Below are 24,521 nucleotides of genomic sequence, written 5' to 3' on the forward strand. Positions count from 1 at the left end.
GTCGTTCGACCCCCAAAGGGCTCGCGACCCACAGGTTGAGAACCGCTGGACTTAGACTCCTCTTTTGCTAAGATTGAGGCCATCTGAGTGTGAGTTCTTTCTGCCTCTCTCTTTATAGAGCAGAAGTTTGTGTAGTTTCTTACACCTTCTTCTCTTCATCCTTGGAAGAAGCACAGCCCATCTTCAGACCATAGCAAGTCCCTCCACTTATCCTCAGAATCCTTTGTTTCCATCTCCCAGGGCCTTGCCCCCATGACTAACTCACCACTCCCTTCCTATTCACTCTCTTCTATATTAATCATGTTTTTAATTTTATGATATTTGGACAACTTGGGGTACATAGCTGGTCGGAGAGAATCTGCTTTTCCCAGGCCTAGCTAATTCGTAGAGATAATAAACAATTTGCCTAACAGGCTTTTCACATACAAACCAACCAATCCTGAGTCCATACCCCAGCCATCTCATTTATCTAACCCACACACCAAATTAATAGTTCCCATGCCCTAAATTAACCCATGGCCAGGTACCAACAGCCAGAAATCACTCATTTATCACAGAGGCCACCATCACTATTCCAGTAGGCCAGTCACCCACTGCTCCCCTGCCCTGCCCTGCCCTGCCCACAGAAAACGCAGACTGGCTTCTCTTGGCCATGCTCTTTCCTCACCGTGGCTTCTGCTCAACGACCAATCCTGGTACTTTCCTCATGTACCCCATTGTCTCAAAAATTGTAAGCAATAAGCTTTTCTATCAATGGCATTGACCCTTCTATGTCATCACTCAGTCACTGCCCTAAAATAAAATGCCATGGGTGCAATTTAATACACCTCCTTTCCCTTAGTCCCTCTTCTCTCCCCTTTCTCCCTCTTTGGTTCCTTCTGTTGCTCTATTTTGTACATATCATTTGATAATGCTATTGTTTTGGCCCACCAAAAATGTCTTCAAAAGTATAAAAATTAAAACAATGTAGAAAAAGGCATCAGAAATCTTATGATCCAGAGAAAGGCGCTGGTAACATTTTGGTGAACATTTCTCTAGACCTATCTTGTATAGAAGTACATATATATGATAATACTTGATATCTGCACTCAATAATATGCTGCTAACAGCTTCTTCCATTGTATTGAGATGTGGTTGGCATATAACACTGTATAAGTTTAAGGCGTATGGCATAATGACTTGACTAACAATATGCTATGAAATGATCACAATCAGTTTCATTAACATCCATTCCATTCATCTTATATGTTAACAGCTTTTCAGCTCAATACACAAAGGTCTATGTCATCAATTTTATTAGCTAAAGAAAATTGTAACTTTAGCACAATTTATTATTTCTTCCCAATTTAAATAAATATCTTATCCATTTATATTTTCACATTTTCATATACATCTTAGGGAAAATTTCCAGAAGTGGATTTGATAAGTCAAAGGATATATCATTTTAATATACTGGTGTATATTACTATATTAAATACCAGAACAACTATCATATTTTATATTTTATCCCCACCCAACAGCATATAAGAGTAATCACTTCCTAATTCTTCATTAGAACAGGGTTTTTTTTCAGTCTAATTGAATCACCAATCTAGTAGGTGAAAAAGGAAAAAAATGCCTTATTTTACTTGAATGTGTTTTATGAAGATTCAATTGGTTTTATTTTATAATTGATCGTTTGTATTTTTTCTCTTATAAATTACTTATTCACATGCTTTCTATTTGGCTGCTCTCTTGTATTTTTAACTGTTCTGTAAGACTGCTTATGTATCCAGAAATCAACTCATGTCAGTCATATGATTGGCCAACTGGTTTCTCTCTCCCTGTTGACTATTTTTCTTCCAATATCATTTATTATTTTGTTTTATACAGAAGTTGTGACTTCAAATGCAGCCAAATTTATTAAGATTTTCCCTCTCGGTTTCTATCTTCCCTGGAATTCTTAGATAGAATCTCTCAACTGCTGCATTGTAAAATCCGCCAGTGGTTTTAAACTTCCAGTTAAATATTTGATCCATCTGGAGTTCATTTTGAGGCACCGGCTGAGTGGTGACCTTCTTTCCCTCCCTCCTCCTTTCATTTTCCAGCATGTGATTCTCCACCTTCAGAGTCATCTGGGTTCAAAAACCTGAGGTTTATTTAAGATCTTTCCCTTCTGTTGGTCCCACACATCCAGGTAGTAACTGAAATAACCACAATGAGGGTTCCTGGGACTCTATGACGTATTCCCACACATATTATCCCTCTGAGCCATGCCACAACCTGAGAGGGCTTAGGTGATCCTCTCCTCCCATTGTGCCTTCCACAACACACGCATGGCTACACTGCTGAGGGGGAAAGCAGGCTGGGGAGGTCATGCTCTACCCCTGGAAGTTCTCAACATGAGGGAAAATGTGAAAAGCATGAAGTTTGTCCCAGAGCCTGTCTGATCCCAACACCCATACTCCTCCTATAACAGCACAACTTCTGAAACCTTATCAACTCCTGTTGTTAAACCTCTGCCTACCTGCTCTCCTCCATGCCAACCACTCTAGTTGAGGTTTTTATTATCTCCCACCTGCATGTTTTCAGGTGTCCCCACTATCAGTTTACTCCTGGTCCTAGATCCGTCTTCCCAAATTACAGTTCTTTTCACACGCTCACAGCCCTTCGGCCAACAGAATGCCTTTGTCAGGTATTAAACACCTTCAAGGTATGGCCAAAGCCTGCCTCCCACCTTCGTCTCCATTGTTCCTCTGCATGGACTATGTTTCAGGGACACCGAGGGTTTGCCAATATTAAACCATACCTTGTGCTGCCCCATATCTTTGCCTTGTTTCAGGCCGCTGCTTTCTTCTGCAATAACCACTCCTCTCCTCGCTGTCAACATCCTATTTTTTTTGAAGGTCGAGCCTGAATTCCTGAATATTTATCCTTCATGAAATCTTTTCTGGAAACTCCCGGTGAGCATTTTCTTTCTTTCCTCTTTAACGTTCCATAGTCCTTTATCTGTGACTCTCTCCTGACTCATCACTTGCTACCTTAGCGTTCCTGCCAGGGTATCAATGTTCTCATCTGACTGTCAACTTTCCCAATTAATGGATCACTTCCTCTTTAAATTTTTATCACCTGTCTCCTAGTGCGCAGAACAGTGATGAGCACAGGTAAGTATTTGGAAAATAAAGTGATTAGTGGATGACTGTGACAGTGAAGGAATTTTGGAATGAAGGGTTGAAGTGAGTGGGTGACTTCTGATTACTCTAGAAGCCTCAAAGATTTTCCCTGTTTATCACTTTTGTTGGTCCACTGCCCAACCCACAATCACCAGGTGACTAAAGTTGAGACCCCCACCATTAGAATGCCATGATGTCCATTTATTGCATTGATCTAGGTCCGTGGTCAGCAAACCGCAGCTTGCGAGCCACATGCAGCTCTTTGGCCCCTTGAGTGTGGCTCTTCCACAAAATACCACGTGTGGGCACGCATGTACAGTGTGACTGAAACTTCGTCGCCCATGCGCAGAAGTCGGTGTTTATGTCCTAGGGATCAGAGGTGAACATTTCTCAGAAATGCTCCACCATCTCTGATGAAGGGAGAATTGGAGAGCAGGACCCTACTCCCAGAGCCTGAGGACATTGGCAGGTGGAATAATAGAACAGTGATCCATAGGTTGCAGGAGCGGTAGCTGATTAGAAGAAGCTGATCACTGATACAAAGGCCTGCTTTTTAATCTGTGGGTTGCTTATACAGCCCTCGGCCTTCTACATTGGACCTGTTCCTTCTTTAAGTCACCCTGCCCACCTGTGGCAACCTGGCCACCTTCCCGGTTGTGGCTCTGCGCCTGCGGAACTGCCCCTTGAGACAGCCGAGCATGTTGCATAACCCTGCCACCCCTGTGCAGGGACGTTCTCTCAGAGATTAGAAGAGCAGTCGTGTGACATGTGGAAAGGATGGTGTGTTCTGAACGAAAACTGGCAAGTAACACCTTCTTGCCTCAAACGCAAGGCATTACATGCGAGAGGGCTGAATGCCAGTTTACTAGAATAGAATAAATCAGATTTCTAATGTTGAATAACAGATGTTCTGGCTACAACTCATGAAATCATTTAATATTGCTTTATGCTCCGGTAATACAAAAAGTCATCTGGCTTCACTTGGCCCAGGTCGCATATCTTCCTCAAAGGGTCACAATGATTTGATGCAGTTCTTGGATCAAAAGGGCTGTTGCTCTGTATGTTACAGGCTGTGGACAGGGTCTGCTCAGAGAATGAGACAGATGTTGGCATAACACACGCATTATATCCAATGCCCCTAGATGTGCCTCTGGCCCCCAAACTTGCCCTAACTCTGGGCCTGGGAGGACCTGATCATTCTCCAGGAGGCTTGCTCTTTCTGCCTTTCACATATTTCTCATTGGGCCAACTAAATGTCTGAGGAAGGCTCACATAGGTTGACCAGTCACACTGGATGTGACGGACAGGTACCAGAGCTTTATCTCCGATGTGGCCCACTCAGAATGAGCTTTGCAGATGAGTTTGGATCCCTCTACTGAGGTGGGGCCAAGGGAAATGGGCCTGATGAAGGCTGGTAATAAATCAAAAGAACTTTCCACATGATAAATGGTGAAATTGCCAAGATGACTCAACTATGGAAATAACCAAATTAAGAAAAAAGACCTTAAAGAAGATATGGTCATCCCTTTCTCTGGTGTTTCTCTTTCCACAGTTTCATTACCTGTGGACAACCACCGTCTGAGAATAAATTTCCCCAATCATCAACAGTGTCTGCTCCTGACAGATGTCCAACCATTGACATCGTCATGACTCCGTGATCCAGGTTACCTGAAGCACATGATCCTCTTTTCAACCTATTGTCAGAAGGACAATAGTAGCCTATCGCCACGTCACCATGCCTATGTTATTCCCCTCACTTCAATCTCATCATGTAGGCATTTTATCATCTCACATTACCACAAGAAGAGGAACGAACACAGTACAATGGGATATTTCAAGAGAGGCCACATTTTTATAATTTTTATTATAGTGTACTAGAGGCCCAGTGCACAAATTCATGCATGGGTGGGGTTCAGCCAGCCCACCCCAATTGGGGCTGATTGGGCCAGGCCTGGCTCGGGGAAGGGGATGTGGGAGGTTGGCCAGCTGGCCCCACCCCTGATTGGGGTGTGGGGGGCTGATTGGGGCGGCTGGGGGGAGGGACCACAGGTGGTTGGCTGGACGGCCCTGCCTCCTGGTCAAACTCCCAGTCGAGGGAACAATTTGCATATTAGCCTTTTATTATATAGGATTGTTAAAAATGGTTCTATTTTATTATTAGTTAATGTTTTTAATCTCTTACTGGGTCTATTTTATAAATAAAACTTCAACCTATGTATGTATATGTAGGAAAAATTATAGTATATAAAGGGTTCAGTGCTATCCAAGGTTTTAGACAGCCATCGGAAGTCTTGGAACGTATCCACCATGGATGTGGGGGGACTACTGGAATAATGAAATGAGGAGGTTCCTTACCCTCAGAGAATATCTAAGGGAGAAAACAGAACAAGCTCAGAGGTCAGAGAGAGAGAGACAGTGGGAGAATTGGAGCATCGATCCAGAAGTAATGGAAGGGGGGCTGAGTAGGATCTACGGGCTGTCAAATAAGGAACCTTGGCTGCAACTTCTTGAAGTGAGTGACACTTCCTTCCAGGGCAGTTTGAGTTCAATACTTTGTAAATACTGAGCTGCAACATCAACCCCACATAGGATAATGCATTCTCATAGAACCCTGCAGGCAAGGCTGCCAGGTAAACCACACACACGCGCATGTGCGCACACACACACACACACACACACACACACACACACACACTTTCTCAGGAACTAAATGAGAGGCAGGAGAAAGTTAAGTAATAGGGTAGAGGCCCCCTTCCTTCTCCCCACAGCAGTGGCCCCATGATACCTGTCCTGAGGAAGCCCTTCCCCTCCTTGCCCACCAAGAAAATTTCATGTTTACGCCCTCCCTGAATTCCTGTATCACAGGGCCAGGCATGGTGTCCAAGTCTATGAATATGGATATGGATATGTCAGGCACATTCTAGACCTGCAAACAGCCGGCAGCCTATTTGGGGAAACCACTGTGTGAAATGAAAGACCACACGCACTGGGGTAGAGTAGTGTGCGAGGTGTGGCGGGTGGGATCCCAGAGGCTCAATGAGCATTGGCACAGGGTCTTCATTGCATGAAGCACCTGGAAAGAGGTCCTACTGCCCCCTGAGGTCCAGCGGGTCTGCAGAACTACGATGGGGAGCCAACCTGCAGTCTCCTTCTCAAGCTGCTGGATTGGGACACTTGGCCAAGACGATGGTAAGCATGGAAGGCAGCTCTTTGGTCATCAGGGAAAAGCACAGTGACCAGGTTTTCTGGAGCAAGTACTAGCGCACATCGCCTGAGAAAGGACTTTGGGCTGTTTCAAAATTCCAGCGACACTGTGAAAGGTGTAAGAATACTGTGGTTCCCAGGGTATTTTGGTTTATGACGACAGAGAAAAAAATACAATAAATAATAATGGTGTCCAAACTAATAAGGAGAGAGAGCGATGTCTGAGAATCAGAATGTCAGGGCCAGGAAGGATTAGAAAGAGCACCTGGCTAACCTCCCTGAGTTATAGATGGGGAAACTGAGGCTCAGCGAGGAGAACCGACCTGCCAAGGTGATGGTGCTGGCCAGTGGGCAGCACAGGAAGTTAGGTGTAACCTACTCATATTTCCTCTGAGAGGAAGTATGATCTCATACTCACGTTTCAATTTTGGTAAAATGCATAAGACTGAGAAAATGCATGTGTACAACTTACTCTGCTTCGGTCATGAATGGACTTGGTAGTAATAAAGCTTTCCAGATCTTTGTCCTGAAACATCTTACTTAGGAACCAGCAGCTGAAGTCCTGATTCCCCTGGTGTCATTTTTAAGAAGCCACGAGGGAGCTGAAGCCACTGATTTCATAGAACAAAAGTCAAAGAAGAAAACCTCAAGCTGAGCCGACTGCTAGGAGTCAAGTCGAATTTGAACGCATTCGCAGCTCCAGATGCTCAGGGAGAAAGACAGGCTTGTGTCTGCCAGCAGCTAAGGGAGCCTATGGCGCCGAAAACCAGCTCAATCACAACCCCATCTAATTGCGGGCCGCAGGCTGATAACAGTGTTGTGATAACGGAAGCATTTGCTGGAGACTCCCATCCTTCACGGAGGCCAGTCAGCACCAATTAAGCACTCAGCAGCTTCCTTCCCGCCTTCTCCTTGCCTCAGAAAGGCCCAGCCAGGGTCGTTCATGAGCCAGGCATGATGCTGTCTGGCTTTCCAGGTTCAAGGAGCTCGGAGAGGCATGGGGCGAACTGTACGGCAAGGTGGAAGACTGTCAAGGCCTCCCCAGAGCAGCCAGCAGGGCTGCCAGAGGAGGGCAGAGCTGCAGGGAGCCTGGTGCTGGGTTTGGAGAGTGGTTGACACCAGCAAATCCACACTGACTTAGAGACAAACTTGAGAGTCATCAGCGGTCCCTGCATTAAAATTCTGGCCCTGCCACTAACCATGTGTGAGGTCGTGCAATTGCCCTATTATTTTTCATAGGTTTTAAAGGCACATTTTTCCTGTAGTTTAGAGTCTCTGAAATGCTGGCAATGGGTGGAGTCTTACAGTTGCAATCATCAGAGATTTTTATACCCTTTGGTGATGGCCTTACCACCAATGGCATTTTAGGTTTGATAACAGTTGGTAGTACTTCTAATATTCTGTTCATCTGTAAGATAGAAATATGAAAATCCCCTTTGATGTTTACTGAAAGGGTTGAATTGGATAATGCCAAGAAAACATCTAGGGAAGCATGCAAAATTTAACAATTGCTTCCAGTGGCAAATGTAGATGTTGAATGATAACTCCCTCTCCTGGCCACCTGAACCAGTCCTTGATTTTCAAAAAGAAAGGTTATCTGGAAAAATTAAACAACAAATATAGCTAATATTTGTGGGTTGTTTCATTGCCGCCAGCACGGTGCAACGTGATTTTAGTTACAATGCTCTGGGGATACAATGAGCTCCCTGCCTTTTAAAGATGACACAGTTAATAGCAAAACTAGGATTGGGATTATCAGTCTGTGACATGATCCCAATGATTTTCACCGCCAAGTAGGTGAACTCAGAGTTGATCCCTGGAAAGCCAAGGAGGCCCCCGAATTCTCCTGTAGTCTGTGTACCGGGCCTTTTCCTCTGGGCTCTCATGAAGGTGAATCATAGACGTCTCCATCCATCCAAAGACTCTGGATTCATGTGTTGGAACAAGGCGTCAGGAGCTGGGTGAGGACTAGCCCAGGTACCACAGAAAAGAATCCTGCAACCATGCCTGCCCCTGACCATTTAGATCATCCTGGCTCCTCCCGGTGCAGAGCTCTGACCATGATAACAAAGTGCAAGCAGAGTGGGTGGGGAGACAGCGTCAGAGTCTTGTTACAACGGTTTGAGCTCCAACAACCTCCTGATGGCTTCTCTGGGCCAAGGCCAACTGCAATGGTGTGCTCCTCACAAGTAGTCTTTTCCCGTTCCGGGGACTCCCCGAGGTGCATTCAATAATGCACTCCTCATTCTGAAGCAGATGGGAAAGTGTTTAAAAAGGTGCCAGGTTTATTTATGGAAGCCCGAGATTGAATTTAAGAGATGCGCTTTGCCAATATGAAATGTGAACTCTCAAAACAGGAAGTGTGTTTTACTGCCTATTTATTTTATTGCCGTATCAGCTGCCCGGAGCTGAAGAATCCTTCCTCGGAGGAATTATTTATTTTCTAACTCCTGAACCAGAACATCTTGACCATCAGCACTCCAGCTCCTTGCTGCCAGATCCCCAACTACAAACATGTGCCTCGCTGCCTCTCAGAGGGAGCCCGGGAGGCTGCCGTGGAAAACACTTGGACTCTCCCACTTTGCGCTGAAGCTTTTTGTTTGTTTCATAAAGTGGCGATGTTTCCAAGAAACTGAATCCATTGACAAAAAAAATAATAAAACGATTTTTAAACACCTCTCAGGATAATGGAGATCTTTTTTGAATTCTCTCCTATCTCTCAAGATGCCCACTCATCGGTATTCTATCATTACCATTTAACCGCAGAAAGAATTGAAGGGAAGAAAATGAGGATCTAATCATGTGCAGTTGTCACTGGTAATAATGAAGAGATTGGCCGTAATGTAGTGAATCGCTCAGGGTAGCGCTTTCCTCCTGCACTGGCGTTTTCACAACTGCAGATTTGAAAGTTACTACTCCAGTCTTCGTTAAATAGGCGAATAATCATCCGTCAGAAGCAGCATTGAGTATTGGGAAAAACAGCCTATGTATATGAGGCCCCTGAACTGGAGCTCAGGAAACACGGGTCTAATTCCAGGCTCTATAAACCCTGGCACTGGCTGCCAACCCTGAGCAAAGTCTTTGCATCCAAGTGCCAGGTCTTCCAGGAGGCAGGCATGACGAAGAAAGGTACAGATGAATGAAAAAGGCTCTGGGGGGGACATTCATTCCATGAAGAAGGACAGAGCTACTGTGTAAAAGTGCTTTCAGCTTTTAGGAAAGTCCATCCCAGTCGGGTCCACTCGAATGTTCTACACCATTCTAGTCTGAATGCTTCAGAAAAGGTACCTTTTCACACGTGGACTTGACCAACTGCAAAGCTCAAGCTCAAGCTACTGGGAGAAACTGCCAGGCAGAAGACATGTTACGTTGGCGCCACCTGCTGGATACTTTCTGAAGAACATACTTTCTCATTCTTTTTCCACTCATGACTCCTCAATGGCTCCCTATTGCTGGCCCCAAAACATCTAAAATGTCTGGTATTCGAGGCCTTATATGATCTAACACAAATTTATTTTCAGGTGTCATCTCTTGACACTTTCTTCATAGGTACTTTGTGCCACTCCACAGTATAAGTTCAGAATTTTCTTCCTCCTCGGTCTCAAACCCAGCAGTAACTCAATGACATAAGCAAGAGGAGAATCACAGAGCAGTTGCGGGGGTTCAGCGCCAGAATCTGAGGAGTCTTTTTGTAGTTATTGGGGTGTCCCGATACCCACAATAATTTGGATGCCAAGTGCTCACAACAGCCTGGCAAAGGACATGAGTACACATATAAAACATACATATTGTATTAAAATAAACATAAGAAAACAGATGGTGAAATCCATTAATGATCAAAAGTGCAAATTAAAATCAAGATATATCGTGTATTTCCATCAAGATTTAAATGGTTGTTTTTGAAATGGTGCTGTGCCTTATTGGTAAGTATCTAGAAAATAGATCATTCATCCACTCTCGCATGGCAGAGTTTCTGGAAGGCAGTTTGTGAATATTCATCACAAGCCTTAAAAATGTGCTTCCACTTTAATCCAGAAGTTCTATCTTCGAAATTATCTTTCGGTTATTGTCAGTTTTGTCCTAAGATATATCTACTGGAATGTTAAGTACTACTGCAACATTACTTGTGATAGATAAAGAGTTGAGTTGCATGACTAACCATAGAATATTTGATATAGTCATATGATAAATTTAAATAGTCTTTAGCATTGATATTGTGAAAAAATGTTTATTACATGCATGCCGTGTCTAGTATATTATTTAGTGAAAAACAGAAGACTGAAACCCAGCATGTTTTGTTTGATTCTATTTTTCCTAAAATATGTGCACAGAACAGTAATCAGAAAGAATTACTCCAAAATATTAGTTGTCTTATCCTTTTATAATATAATTATTAGCCCTGCCCACGAATCCATGTGCAAGTAGCTCGCTGCTGCGTGCCTCAGCTGGCCATCCTGCCCACCGTCTCTGGTAGCTCTCCACAGATGGTCGCTTGCTGCCCTGCTCTCCTGTAGCTCTCCACCTGCTGCCCCGCCCTCCTGTAGCTCTCCACCATTTGTAGATTGGTCGTGATGTTATGGTGTCCTGGCTAATTTGCATATTCCTCTATTATTATTATATTAGATATTTTAAAAAAAGAAAATGATGATTTAACAAAAGCAATAAAAGCAAGATCTATATGAGGTTGTATCTACACATAATTTTCAATTTGGCTGAATTTAATGTGTCATAATTTGGGGTTGTGGTCTCTGCCCAATACAGTTTGATGTCTCTGGGATGCCTAATATTTTCCTCCCCACCAATGTAGGTGTGGTGCAGTGTGATGGTGCCTAAACAACACCAGGTAAATACTATAACTGAACAGAATATTCTGCAAGGCAACATACACACCACTATCAAAAGTCATAAAAAGAGTTATATGCTCCAACCTGATAATCCCATTATAATGGTTCCATCCTAATGCCATACTTCCCTTGAAAGAAGAAAAGTATTCATGCTACAAATGTTGATCTCTGAGTTATCATTCATAGTGAAAAGTTTGAAAACAATGTAAATATCCAGTTATAAATGGATCAGCAAGATAATTCTAGGACATACATTCAATGGAACCTTAACTAGTCATTAAAATAACTCATGAACATTACATGGCAGGATTTAAATGCCTGTGGCATCATGTTAAGTGAAAAATAACTGGAAGAAGATGTAGTTGGTTTCTTGGATTAGGGGCGTATAAAAAGTCTGTACGCAATGGAAGAGAAGAAGAAAATATGTAAAGAAAGATATAACGTTTAAAAGCCTTGAATTTCATTGCATTTTATTTGAAATACATGTAACCTATGCTCTGTTAGGTTGCAAATCTCTGCTCAGGATCTGAGGCTAGAATGCAAAATCTATAGTTGTCCTGTATCTGAAGGTGTGAGCATAACAGAAGCACTTCATCTCCATGCACAGCTTCGTGGCAAACTTGCTCATGGAAAACTCCAACCTCTGGTGGCTTTCTGAAAGGATGTGCTTTGTCCACGCCACACCTCCTCGCAGCCTTTTGTTGGTAGCTCTGATGTCTGAGAGCTACCTATAGAGCTCTAACTCCTATTCCTCACTCTATTTCACTCAGTGACTCCAGATTTCTTCATGGGAACTTGGATCTTAAGTTTATGTAACTTAATCTGTTTGTAATTTTCTCTGCGATAGAGGCATCCTATTTTGTAGAGCAGTAGACCAGCCTTTCCTAAGTAGCCTGGAGCACCCAGATCCAAACAAGGCAAGAGAGGTTTCAAGAAAGAGACAAATTGGCCTTTAATTGAGGGAGGAGGGAGCCAGCTCAGGGCAGCATTCTCTGGAAAGAGCAGATCCTCTAAAGACATGCTTCTGCTCTCAAAGAGGTTGGCCGGGCGACTCGCTTACACACTCCACCTGGGGAAATTTCTTTTCAGCACCAGCCAAAATACCGATCCAGGTTCTTTCGCCTAGCAGCCTTGAAAGCTTGCACACATTTAGAGAAAATACTTTCAAATGACTCTGGAGTTCTGCTTTATGTTTCATGTTCCTTTGAACTTATTACCCCTTTACAATGTCTTGGACTATTAGTTTGGGAACATTTAAAGTTAATGACTATATGGAAAGTAAAACAACACTTTGATGTCGCCCAAGTCATTCATTTTTCTCTTTCATACACAGGAGGTTATAGAAGGCCGGGTGATGCCAGATCAAGTCATTTGAGGAATAAATAACTTATTTGGGGGTCTATGTGGATTGTTGCTCAAGGGAAAGGGGGGTAGATCAGCTCTGGAATGTCTAAGGGAACTGGAGCCATGATGAATGGACATCAAATTTCAAACCTGAGCACAAACAGATAGGATTACTTCATACAGAGAGCAGAGTTGGTCTGACCCAGGCTACCCCAACACAGTCTCCTGAGGTCCATGGCTCACAAATCTTGGTGGTTTCAGGGATGCAGTGACAGCAAAAAAGAGATATGGAGAGGACCTCTTTCTGTCCATCAGTAGACAGAATCCAAAGTACCATAAAAAGCACTGATGATGGCCATTAAAGAAACTTGGCAATGTTTTCAGAAGGTCAATATTGAAGCGTTCTGGTCTGGTGTCTCTCAGTGAGGCACAGTATGCTCTTCCAGATAATCGTCATTGCTGTTAAATTTTTTGTTTGTTTCTTATTTCCATAGATAAGAGCTTGGACGCTACTTGTGAGATAGATTTCTCTTCGATGAGTATGATTCTGCCTTCAATGAGTAAGGTTCTGCCTCTACTTAGGAGTAGAGGGACCAGAGAGACAGAAGGAAGATGGAGACCTGTTCTCACTAATTTCTTAGAGGTCAGTGCGATCTGAGTTCACTGAAGGAGAAACAGCAACCATCCACAAGAAACTGCCTTATCTCATTGAGTAAACAGCAGGGAACAGCAGACCAGGGATAGAGTCTCTGAAATTTGAGAGAGACCCAAAGGGCATTCAGCAAAAATCCTAGAACACCATTCCTTGTTGCCTTTTCCAAAAATGCTAAATATGCATTTATTTGTGTTTTGCGTAGAGAACAAAAAAATGTTACCTTCTCTCACCAAGCTTGCGTTATTAAAAGACAATTAATGTAGTTAAGCAATTGAGAATAATAAATGGCATTGCTTTCATTCTCCAGTCATTGAGCAAATATTTGTTGAGCATCTACTATATGTTTGGGACTCCTAATCTATATATCGAGATATAATGGTGAAATCACCATAGGTAAGGTCCCAACTCTCATGAAATTTATAAACAAGAAATGAAGTCACAATAAATGAAAATTATTGTAGTTGTTAAGAGCAATGAGAAAAATAGAGCAGAGTGGTATCATGGAGGGTAAACGACAGGATGAATGAAGATGAAGTCATTTAAATGGAGTGGTCAGGAGACGTCTCACTATGGAAGAGACGCTGGAGCTGAGGCTGTTCAGGTCGACCTGCAAAGATAAATGGGAGAGTGCTGTATGCAGGAAAAACACGTGCAAAAAGTCCAACAGCAGGGACCAGCTTTGTTTGTTCAAGAAACTGGAAGAAAGTCACTGGCTTGGGCTTAGATTGCAAGGTGGAGAGGGATGGATGATTATTTCAGAGAGGTATGTAGGGCAAAGTCATATTACAGCCATTTAATACAGGATAGGGAGCTGCCATTTTATGTCATGTGCAATAGACAGTCACTGGAGGGTGTTGAGCATGGCAATGAAAAAGTTGATGTTTCAAGAGATCATGAAAACTTCTCTGCAGAGAGTGGTGGTAGAGGGAGAAGGGGAGAGGAGAAGACCAATTACAAGGGTATCACAATGCTTTGTGCAAGAAATCATGCTGTTCTAGACTAGATGCTAAGAGTGAAGTGGACAGACTCAGGATATATTGATGGATCATGAGAATTCTCGCTCCAGATTACACAGTGTTTTACAAAGTATCATACTTTAAAAAGATATTAGCTTGTAAGAACATGTAATACATAACTTCAAAATGCAATGGGTATTTAATTTTACAGCGTGCCTTTAACATTGATGTAACACGTGTTTTGTACTCGCTCAATAGAAACTTATCTGCCCACTGGGTAAAGCTGGCAATAACACTACTGGTCCACAATGTGTTAAGGCAGGAGGCCTGCAGAACTTGAACTTGCTGTAGAATTGGTCACGGTGCCATGTACTGAGACAGGAGAGGCAAGAAGAAAGTGGTTTAGAAATACCAACATATTCTTGGGAGGCTAGATGAACTCAGAATTGTGTGACCTCTGGGTTTAGGTGGTTTGGAAGAGTTTTATAGAAGAGGGGAAACTGAGCTGGGCTTCTAAGGATGGGCAGAATTCAAATATGTATCTGATGATGAGTTGTTGAGATTTATTTTATTTTATTTTTAAAATCTTTATTGTTGAAAGTATTACATATGTTTCCCTTTCCCACTATGACCTCTTCTAGCCCACCTCCACCATATATAGTAATAAACTCAAAATGTATAGAAGACTTAAATGTAAGTTGTGAAACCATAAAAATCTCAGAAGAAACCATAGGCAGCAAAATCTCAGACATCTCTGGTAGCAATATGTTTACAGATACATCTCCCAGGGCAAAGGAAACTAAGGAGAAAATAAACAAATGGGACTACATCAAGTAAAAAGGTTTTGCACAGCAAAAGAAACCATCAACAAAATGGAAAGGACACCCACTATATGGGAGAACATATTTGGCAATGATATATCTGATAAAGGTTTAATATCCAAAATATATAAGAAGCTTATACAACTTAGCAAAAGGAAGACAAACAATCCAATTTAAAATGGGTGAAGGACCTAAATAGACACTTTTCCAAAGCAGAGATACAGATGGCCAAGACACATAGGAAAAAATGCTCAAAGTCACTGATCATCAGAGAGGTGCAAATTGAAACGACAATGAAGTATTACCTCACACCTGTCAGAATGGCTACCATTAACAAAGCAATAAATGGTAAGTGCTAGCAAGGATTTAGAGAAAAGGGAATCCTAGTACATTGCTGATGGGAATGCATACTGGTGCAACCATTTTGGAAAACAGTATGACATTTCTTCAAAAAATTAAATATGGAACTGCCAGTTGAGATTGATTTTAGAGTGTGACTTGAAACATTTTTTTGTTACTTCATCACACCAACTTCAGCCATTTGGGATATTTTTTGCCACCTCAAATGTACTTTTATGTAATAAATTTCCCTTCAGTTGAATCCTCCTCTTTCTTCTTAAGTAACAGTATTTTTAAAAAATATACCCAGCCAATGTTGCTCAGTGGTTGAGCATCGACCCAAAAACCAGGAGGTTACCAGTTGGATTCCCAGTCACGGGCACATGCCTGGGTTGTGGGCTTGATATCCAATAGGGAGCTTGTAGGAGGCAGCCAATTAATGGTTCTTTCTCAGTGATGTTCCCATTTCTCTATCCCTTTCCCTTCTTCTCTAAAATCAATAACAACATATTTTTTTTAATTAAAAAAAATAAACATTGCACCAAGGGATTGATGAGTTGGCACTCCTTGAACACTGGATTGAGTTATTTGAACTCCATCAGCCACCCTATTCTTAAAACTGGTGCTGTGTGCCTTTATTAGCACTCACTGCCCTGAACCAAACATTCTGCTTTATCATCTTAGTCTTTCCAAATTGATTGGAAGTTCCTTGATAGAGAGAGGTGGACATGTTTTCGTTAGTTTTACTCTTTTTAGGGGGAGGTGTGAGACAGAACCATGTAGATTTCATCTCTGCCATCTTCATTCTTGTGTAACGCTTGTCAAGCCAATACCTCTACAGAGATTGTCTCATGGTTTAGATTTCAGGATTTCAACTTTTCTTTCTAATTTTTATTTATTGATTTGAGAGAGAGAGATTTATTGTTCCATTCATTTATGCATTCGTTGGTTGATTATTGTATGTGCCCTGACTGGGGATCAAACTCACAACCTTGTGTATTGGGATGATGCTCTAAACAACTGAGCTACCTGGCTAGGGCCTGGATTTCCACCTCTTTATTCCAATCTGTAGTAGGTTGAATGGTGACTCCCCCCAAAATATGTTCACCCCTAACTTACAAACATGTTCTTATTTGTAAAAAGGGTCTAACAGATGTAATTACATTAAGAACCCAAGATGATACCGTTCTGAGTCCTCTGGGTGGACCCTAAATCCAAAAACAAGTGTCCTTATAAGAAGAAGAGAACACACAGACAGAGAAGGTCATGTGAAGACAGAAGCAGAGTTCGGACTTACATTCTCACAAACCAAGGAACACCTGGGGCCACCAGAACCACCTAGAAGCTAGAAGAAACCAGAAAGGATCATCTCCGAGAACCTTTGAAGGAAGCCTGGCGCTGCTGATTCTTGGTTTTCAACTTAGGGCCTCCAGAATGAAGACAATACATTTCTTTTGTTTTAGCCACCAATGTGATGACTTGTTATGACAACCCAAGGAACTAGTAAGGAGCTTCCTGCCCTTCTTGAGGGCTAGAACGAGGGTGAGGTGAGTGAGGAACATAGGGCACGAAATGAAGGGGCACTCCCTCAAACATTGCATGTCTTCTACCCCTGAAGCCCCAAGGATTATGCACACTAGTTCCCAGAGGCAGTAGGCTTTTAGAATTCAAGGCAAGGTTCTGCCTAAACATATATTTTTAACTGAAGAGAGTTAAGGTATTCTGATTGGAGTCAGAACACCTCCAGAAATGTTCATCAGAACACCTCCAGAAATGTTCATAGTGGCCTCATTAGAGACAATAAACCCCCAGGAGAGTCCATTCAGAGGGTTGGCTACATTTTCTGAACATTCAGACACCTCATTTTGAGAGAAGAAGGAAGGAATCTCATACTGAATGGTTATTTTTTTTACTATTCCCTTTGATTTCCTTGGGTGTGCCAGACGGCAAGGAAGAGGGTTAAGGAAAGCAGGAATTCCTAAGTGTGAGAAAGAGAAGCCCAGAAAAGAGCTGGATAGGGAGAAATTCACAGATGAGAGCCCAGAGCATCCTCAGCCAGCCTGGTTATCAGTCCAAGTGGTGACTTAATCCTGATTTCTTCTTTTCTCCTATCTGCTCCAATAGTAACTATAGTAACTATTCCTATTTAGGCAAATTAATCAGACAAGTAAACTTGTATTTCTTGATTTGAGAAAAAGTTAGAAATTCTCAGTAATTTTCATGGAGCTAGAGTTGTTGTTAAACAAATTTGTGTTTTATTAACAATGACTCAAAAAAAGAACCCCATGTTTTCTTCCTGAAGATACAACCAACCAGCTACAAGGACAGTAATAAGAAAATAATACATGAAGATCTAATCTCTGATCAATTCATACAACATTTTAAGTGGCTAATACTTTTATACAGAATGTCCAAAATATCTCCAACCGGGTGACCAAGAAGAAATGAGTTCTTTGCCCTTAAGTCTATGATTAAGCAAAAGGACGGGAGTCCTTATCTTTTGCCTTCAGTTTATTTTTACAAGCTCTTATTTTATGAAGAGCATGTGTACGAGTCACATCATCATTGTCCAGTATGCGGGTTTTTCTAGTTGACAATGACCTACAGAACATCCTCTGGAGCGCAATTATTCACTAAAAGAGGAGGCAACTGAGCCCCAGCATTTACGAGGGCAAGTGAAAAAATCACAATTAGAAACAAGGAAGACTTGTTGGACACCTTCTCCCAGCATTTCATTAAGTATTTTATCTATATTTTCCACGTTAGATTGCCTGGTAATCCTATGAGTACCATTGTTGTCATTTTATGAGAGATAAGAATAAGATTCTGAGCAAGTATATGTTGCTTCACTGCCAACTTCCTTCTCTGTGGCCCTTTCCTCCTTATTTATCCATCTACTCATCCCAATTGGAAATAAGCTCCTATGGAGAACAGATGTTACAGAGGCCTCCATGATTCTTGCCTCCTGGTATCCACAGCCTTACGTAATGTTCTCCTCTTGAGCATGGGTGGGATCTGTTACTTGCTTCTAACCAGCAGAATATGTTAAAGGTGCCAATGACATGATTATGTCATATGAGCTCTTCTTGTTAAAAGGCTGACCCCTGGAAATGTTCTCCCTGACAGCAATTAGAGAAGGAAACTGACATACAGCATCCTGAGAGGGTCTATGGAGGAGGCCACATGCCAAGGAACTGCAGATGGCTTCTCAGAGCTGAGAGTGATTCCTGGCTCGCACCACAGTCCTCCAACCATAGCAGATGAATTTAGCTAACGATAACGTGAGTGAGTTTGGAAGCACATTCTTCTCCCATTGATCTGTCTGATGAGAATGCAGCCTGGTAAGACCCCAGACTGAGATTCCAGTTAAGGCATATTTTGACTTAACCCACGGAAATTGAGAAATAACAATGGGCATTGTTCTAAATCACTGTTTGTGATCATTTGTTACTCAGCATAGAACATTAATATAGTAGCTATTATAACTCAGGTCCCATGGTAGATGCCGACGAGTCAAAATATAGTAGGACAGTCTCTATCCTCAAGTTGGAGGGGGTGTAGATGGGTAAGTATATAGAATATATTACCCTACAGTTACAATGCAGGAGAACATGTTCTGTATATGACTGTGAACAGAAAAGGGAACATGAGGAAGTCCTCTGCCAGCATTTCCTTCTCTCTCTCTAGTCCAGAGGCTCCTTCCTTCCAAATTCTTTATGCTCACGGATAACAACCCAAAGCAACACTTTCCTTTTTTGTGAGATGCAGCAGAGAGTATTCAGCAGAGACCAATATCTATGAGTCCCGTCTTTCCTGGGCAGGCAGTACAGCAAGTTTTACAGGCTGTTCAGAAGTTGATGGGTCATGTGATGGAGTTCTGGTCAATGGTGTGTTGGTGTGGTAAGGTACACACTAACTTCCATGCCTCACTTCTACAGTCCCCTACACAGTCCCTCAGGCAGGTAGGTTTCCAGACAGAATGAAGAGGATCAGATAGAAGAATCCAAGGCCCTGGAAGATGAAAGGATCCTGGGTCCCGAAACCGTGTTGTGAAGGATGCCTATAGCACAACCATCTCACCATGTGTGAGCAAGAAATAAACATGTATAGTGTGAATCCACAGGGATTTGGGCTGTTTATTATAGCAGTTAGTCTATAGGGGAATTACATTTAACTAGGATCAAAGATAAAGGGATAGGAGCAGTGGATGAAGACCTTTTTCATTGTTGCATTTAACTGTCTTTGCCAGGACCCTAAAGTTTACCTGCAGTTAACATATATACCCTGTGAGGCTCTGAGAGTGGGGACGAGGGCATGGATAAATCCTGTAGACATGAACAGCTCTTTGTCATCTTTGCCCAGGCGATCCAGGACCTTCCTATCAGCGTGGGCTCTCCCTCTACAGCAAGTCTGTAGTTCAGACTTCCCAGTTCATTTCTAGATGATTTCTAGGACTATACTTGGGGTGGGGTGGGAGGCAAGTCTCTTCCAAAGGCTATTATAAACCCTGGGAAAAGGGCCAGAATGTTTCATATTGTAATGGAAAGTAATCCTTCCACCTTCAATCTGCACATTTTATTTAAGGTGTGAAAAATGTTTTTCCAGCTTCAGCCAGGAGCATTCAGGTCTCCATGGGGACCTGGGCTAAGAGGGGTGGGGGGGCATGATGAGGTGAGGGAGAGAACCCTCCCTGCTGCAGTTTCCAAGGGAGCAGCAAGTATGCAGCCAGAGGAAAATCAGACTTGACCTCCGGTCGGGTTCGTATTACATGTTTCTGCCTCACCCTGGTGCCCAGAAGCTCCAGCTCACACTTGGCCTGGGACCAAGGGGAATTGAATGGAGGGAGACCCCTGCTGTGGACTTGGCATTTTGAAGCCACAGCGCTGCCTTCAGAGGCTGATCCTCTCGCCAGGTGAGGCACAGGTTAACATTTGGTAACAGTAGACTAAGGCTCACAGATCCTTTTGAGAGTTATTAGAGAAGCGAATATCAAATTATTTGTTGAAGGGACAAAGAAACAAAGTAATTGGCTGGTTAATGTGTGTGGTATGTAAAGTTTAATTCTTTCGGAGTTGTGGATCCTTACTCGCTTACTTCATTATCATATTTTCTAAGCTATTTGTGACAAATACGGTGTGATTTTAAATAATGGCTTCCAGGTGACTAGATAATTATACAATAGTTAAAATTACAGATAGATTCCATCAGACATAATGATGTGATATTTTGGGGGCATTAATAGGTGACTTTCTTCTAGGCTGTTTTAATATCTTTCAAAAATGTAAATAAATCATTAGCAATGCTCTAAGAAATGAATAATTTTTTAAGTATGGTTTACTTTATAAACACTAATTTATTACTGTTTTAATCTTTTGAAGTAAGCTTAAAATTTGCAAACTTAATGACCGCCATTGTTTTTAATTGACGATCTGTCTCCAGGTTACAGACTAACTAGTATAATCTTCACTTTACTCATAAACCAACTGCAGTTTAGCGAGCTTATTTCCCAAGATCAAGGTCTCTAAGGAAATAGCAGAGTTGGGATTATCTAATGTAGGGCAAACTAGTTCTTCCTGACTTCAAGCAGGCCAGTTAAAAATTTAAGGTTTCTTATTTTTTAGTGAACAGAGGTCTTGCTCAAGTTTTCCACATTCACCCCAACATTCACCCCAATATTTACCCTACCAAGAGAGGTCTTCTCACGATAGTCATCATGGTCTACATGGATTTTCTTTTTTTGTTTTCTAACATGAGGAGAGCACCTCTCACCAACTTCTGTCATTTGTCCATGTTTAAAAAAATATGTTTTTATTGAGTTCAGACTGAGGAAGAGAGAGGAAGAAAGAGAGGGAAACATCAATGATAAGAAATATTGATAGGCTGCCTCTTGCATGCCCCCAACTGGGGATCAAACCTGCATACTGGGCATGTACCTTGATGGGGAATAGAACTGGCAACCTCCTGATGCATGGGACAATGCTCAATCCAGTGGGCAACACTGGCCAGACAAGTCATTTAGTCTTTTAATCAGATACTGCCCAGATGCTTCCTAAGCATCTTGGTAGACCCCACATCTGACAATAACATCCACTGACTATTTACGGTGTGCCAAGCACTCTGGAAGGCATTTGGCAGGCCTTATGCAATTTGATCCTTACACTAATTTATGAAGAAAATATTAGCTCTTGCAATTGAGAAAATAGAGACCCAGAGAGATTAAGTTACTTCCTGTGGATAATATAGCTAGAAAGAGCCCATGCTGGATCCATCACCTCTACACAGTGGCTTGGCCATTTGTGTCCTTCTTTAGTCCTTTTTCCTCCTAATTTCTACATCTAATCCATCAGATAATTCTGCTTGTTCTCCCTCAAAATAGATCCTGAATCTGAACATTTCTTGCCATCTCCTCTGTTATTATCCTAATCCAAGTCATCTACATATCTTGATGTAGTCAGACAATTTGTTCACTACACAGCAACCAGAATGATCCATTTTGACAAGTCATACCATGACAAATTTTCAATGGCTTCTCATTTCTCTTAAAACCTGTACTTGTCTCATAGCCTATGATGCCTGATGACACAGCCCATGCCTAAATGTTACACATTATAATAGAAAATGATCCTACTGCTCTCAATATGCACATTTTATTTAAGATGTGTGAACGAATTCTTATGCTGAAATCCTAACAACCAGTACCTCAAAATATGACTATATTTAGAGAGAGCTTTTAACTAGGTAATTAAAGTAAAATGAGGCCATAGTGGTGTTCCATAATTCTGTATGATTGGTGTCCTTAGAAGAGGAAATTAGGACACAGAGAACATAGACAGTGGAATGACTATGTGAGGACACTGGAAGAGGGTGGCCATCTGCAAGGAGAGAGGCCTCAGAAAAAAATCAAACTTGCTGACACCTTGTTCTCAGACTTCTAGCCTCCTCAAGAATTGTGAGAATATAAATTTCTGTTGTTTAAGCCACCCAATCTGTGATACTTTGTTATGGAAGCCTATATTAGTTCGAGTTCTCCAGAGAAACAGAACCAATAGTAGATAGATAGATGAATGGATAGATCTATGGATGGATGGATGGATGGATGGATGGATGGAGAGATATTTCTTATATGAATTAGCTCATTTGGCTTTGAAGGCTAAGTCCCATGATCTGCTGTCTGCAAGCTGGAAAAAAAGAAAAGCCAATGGTGTATGTATTTCTGTGCAAGTCTGAAGGCCTGAGAATGGGGGGATAGGGGGAAAGGCCAATGGTGTAAGCCCCGGCCTAAGTCTGAAAGCCTGAGAATTAGGAGCAGTGATGTCTGAGGATGGGGAAGATTGATGTCTTAGCTCAAGCAAGGGAGTAACTTACCTTTTCTTTCACTTTTAGTTGTGTTCTGGCCTTCAGCAGATTGCATACCCACTAGCATTGGTGAGAGCTATCTTCTTGACTCACTACTGATTCAAATGCTCATCTCTTCCTGAAATATTGTTACAGACATCCAAAAATAATTTGTCTGACCAACTACCTGGGCATCCCATATGTAACCCAGTCAAGTTTATGCATAACATTCACCATCACACAGACCTAGCAATGTAATACTGTCTGTAAAATGCTTACCCAGCTTTAGCCATGAACATTCAGGTGCCCCTGGGGAAGTGGGCTGAGAGGATGGGGAGCAATGATTGGGCGAGGGGGAGAATCCCTTCCCCTGAAATATCCATCATCCCCAATTTCACTCAACCATGAGTGTTCAGCCTCCCTGGCCTCCTGTCTATGCTTGAACTTTCCCAGACCATTCAGAAATTGTCTTTTTATAGAAGGGTCCCTCTGGCTATAGAACATAGCATGGGTCTCTTCCTCTTTTAATTCAAGTAACAATGAGATCCTTCCCCTAATCCCATCAGGTTTGCATCACTTTTTGCATTTTTTTCCTTTATAGCATTGTTCATTCTCCAATGTGATTGATGTATCTATTTGCTTAACTGTCTTCTCTGCCCAGTTTCACAAGAGCAATGCCAGATTCAGAAGTAGAAGCTCATTAAGTCTTTGTTAAATGAATAACTACATGGGTTAGACTCTAATTTTTTCAAAGGCATATTGACAGCTAATTTATCTGTACTCCCATTTCTGAATATACAGCTGTCACAAAGTAGATTCTCAATAAAATGCTCATAAATTCAACAGAATCATTGAAAAACAACAACAACAACACACAACTGTGTGAATGTTGAATGAATGAAATTAAGAACATGTTTATATCTATATAACGCTTACAAGTCTCTTTCTTTATGGCTTTGAAGTTGGAAAGAAATATGTACAGAAAGGAAAAAATCTGTTCTTAATAAACTAGAATATTGAATTTTTGCCCAGGGTGTCAGTAAATATGTGAGAAAGTGATCTGGAAGGTCACAGAGCCAAACTGAGGTCCTTTCTCAGTCACCAACATCATCCCAGAACATTCCTAGAACAATTTGCTGATCTCTCTTTAAAATTGGAAATTGATTAATTCCTTATTTCCAGGATAAAAAAGGAATCTGAACTCCAGAGAAGGCCATCGATATGTTCACAATTTCTTAATGCTCCATATTGCAGAGGGAAACAGGCTGACTTTTTGGCTGTATCCATATCTGCAGGCCACTTTAATTTCTGTGAGAACCAATTCTTCACTACTGACTTCAATCTTTTGTTTTAATTCTCCATTCTAGCTAAACACACATTTGATATACTCAGGTTTTAGAATGAAAAGCTGGACTTAAAGGTTGTGATGGATACTGTGTAGATGGTCACCAATCATGTTTCTCCTCGGCACACACACAAATCATATTTCCTGGCTCTAATGTAGACAAGATTAGGCCATAATACCAGTTTTAGACTAGAGAATGTGAACAGAAGTGTCACTTCTAGACACTTAAGAGCTTTGTAAAATCCTCTGTCTCGCTTCTTTGTTCCATGAGGATTTTAGAGGCCAAATGTGGATGGTGGAAGTTACATAGAATGGAAGATATCTGCATCCCAAAATGATTTCATGAAACAGAAACTATAGTCCATGAGCATTAGACTATAACACATCAGCAAACAAAATACTTCTATTATTTGAAGCCACTGAGATTTGGGGATTGTTTGTTATAGCAGCTTTGTGGTACTTCCTAATAAAGTGATTGGAACTGAATTTCTTGAGTTGTTTGCTACTTATAGACCAAAAAAATTAT

The sequence above is a fragment of the Myotis davidii genome, unplaced genomic scaffold (genome assembly GCF_000327345.1).
Source record: "Myotis davidii unplaced genomic scaffold, ASM32734v1 scaffold238, whole genome shotgun sequence".
Taxonomy (NCBI): Eukaryota; Metazoa; Chordata; class Mammalia; order Chiroptera; family Vespertilionidae; genus Myotis; species Myotis davidii.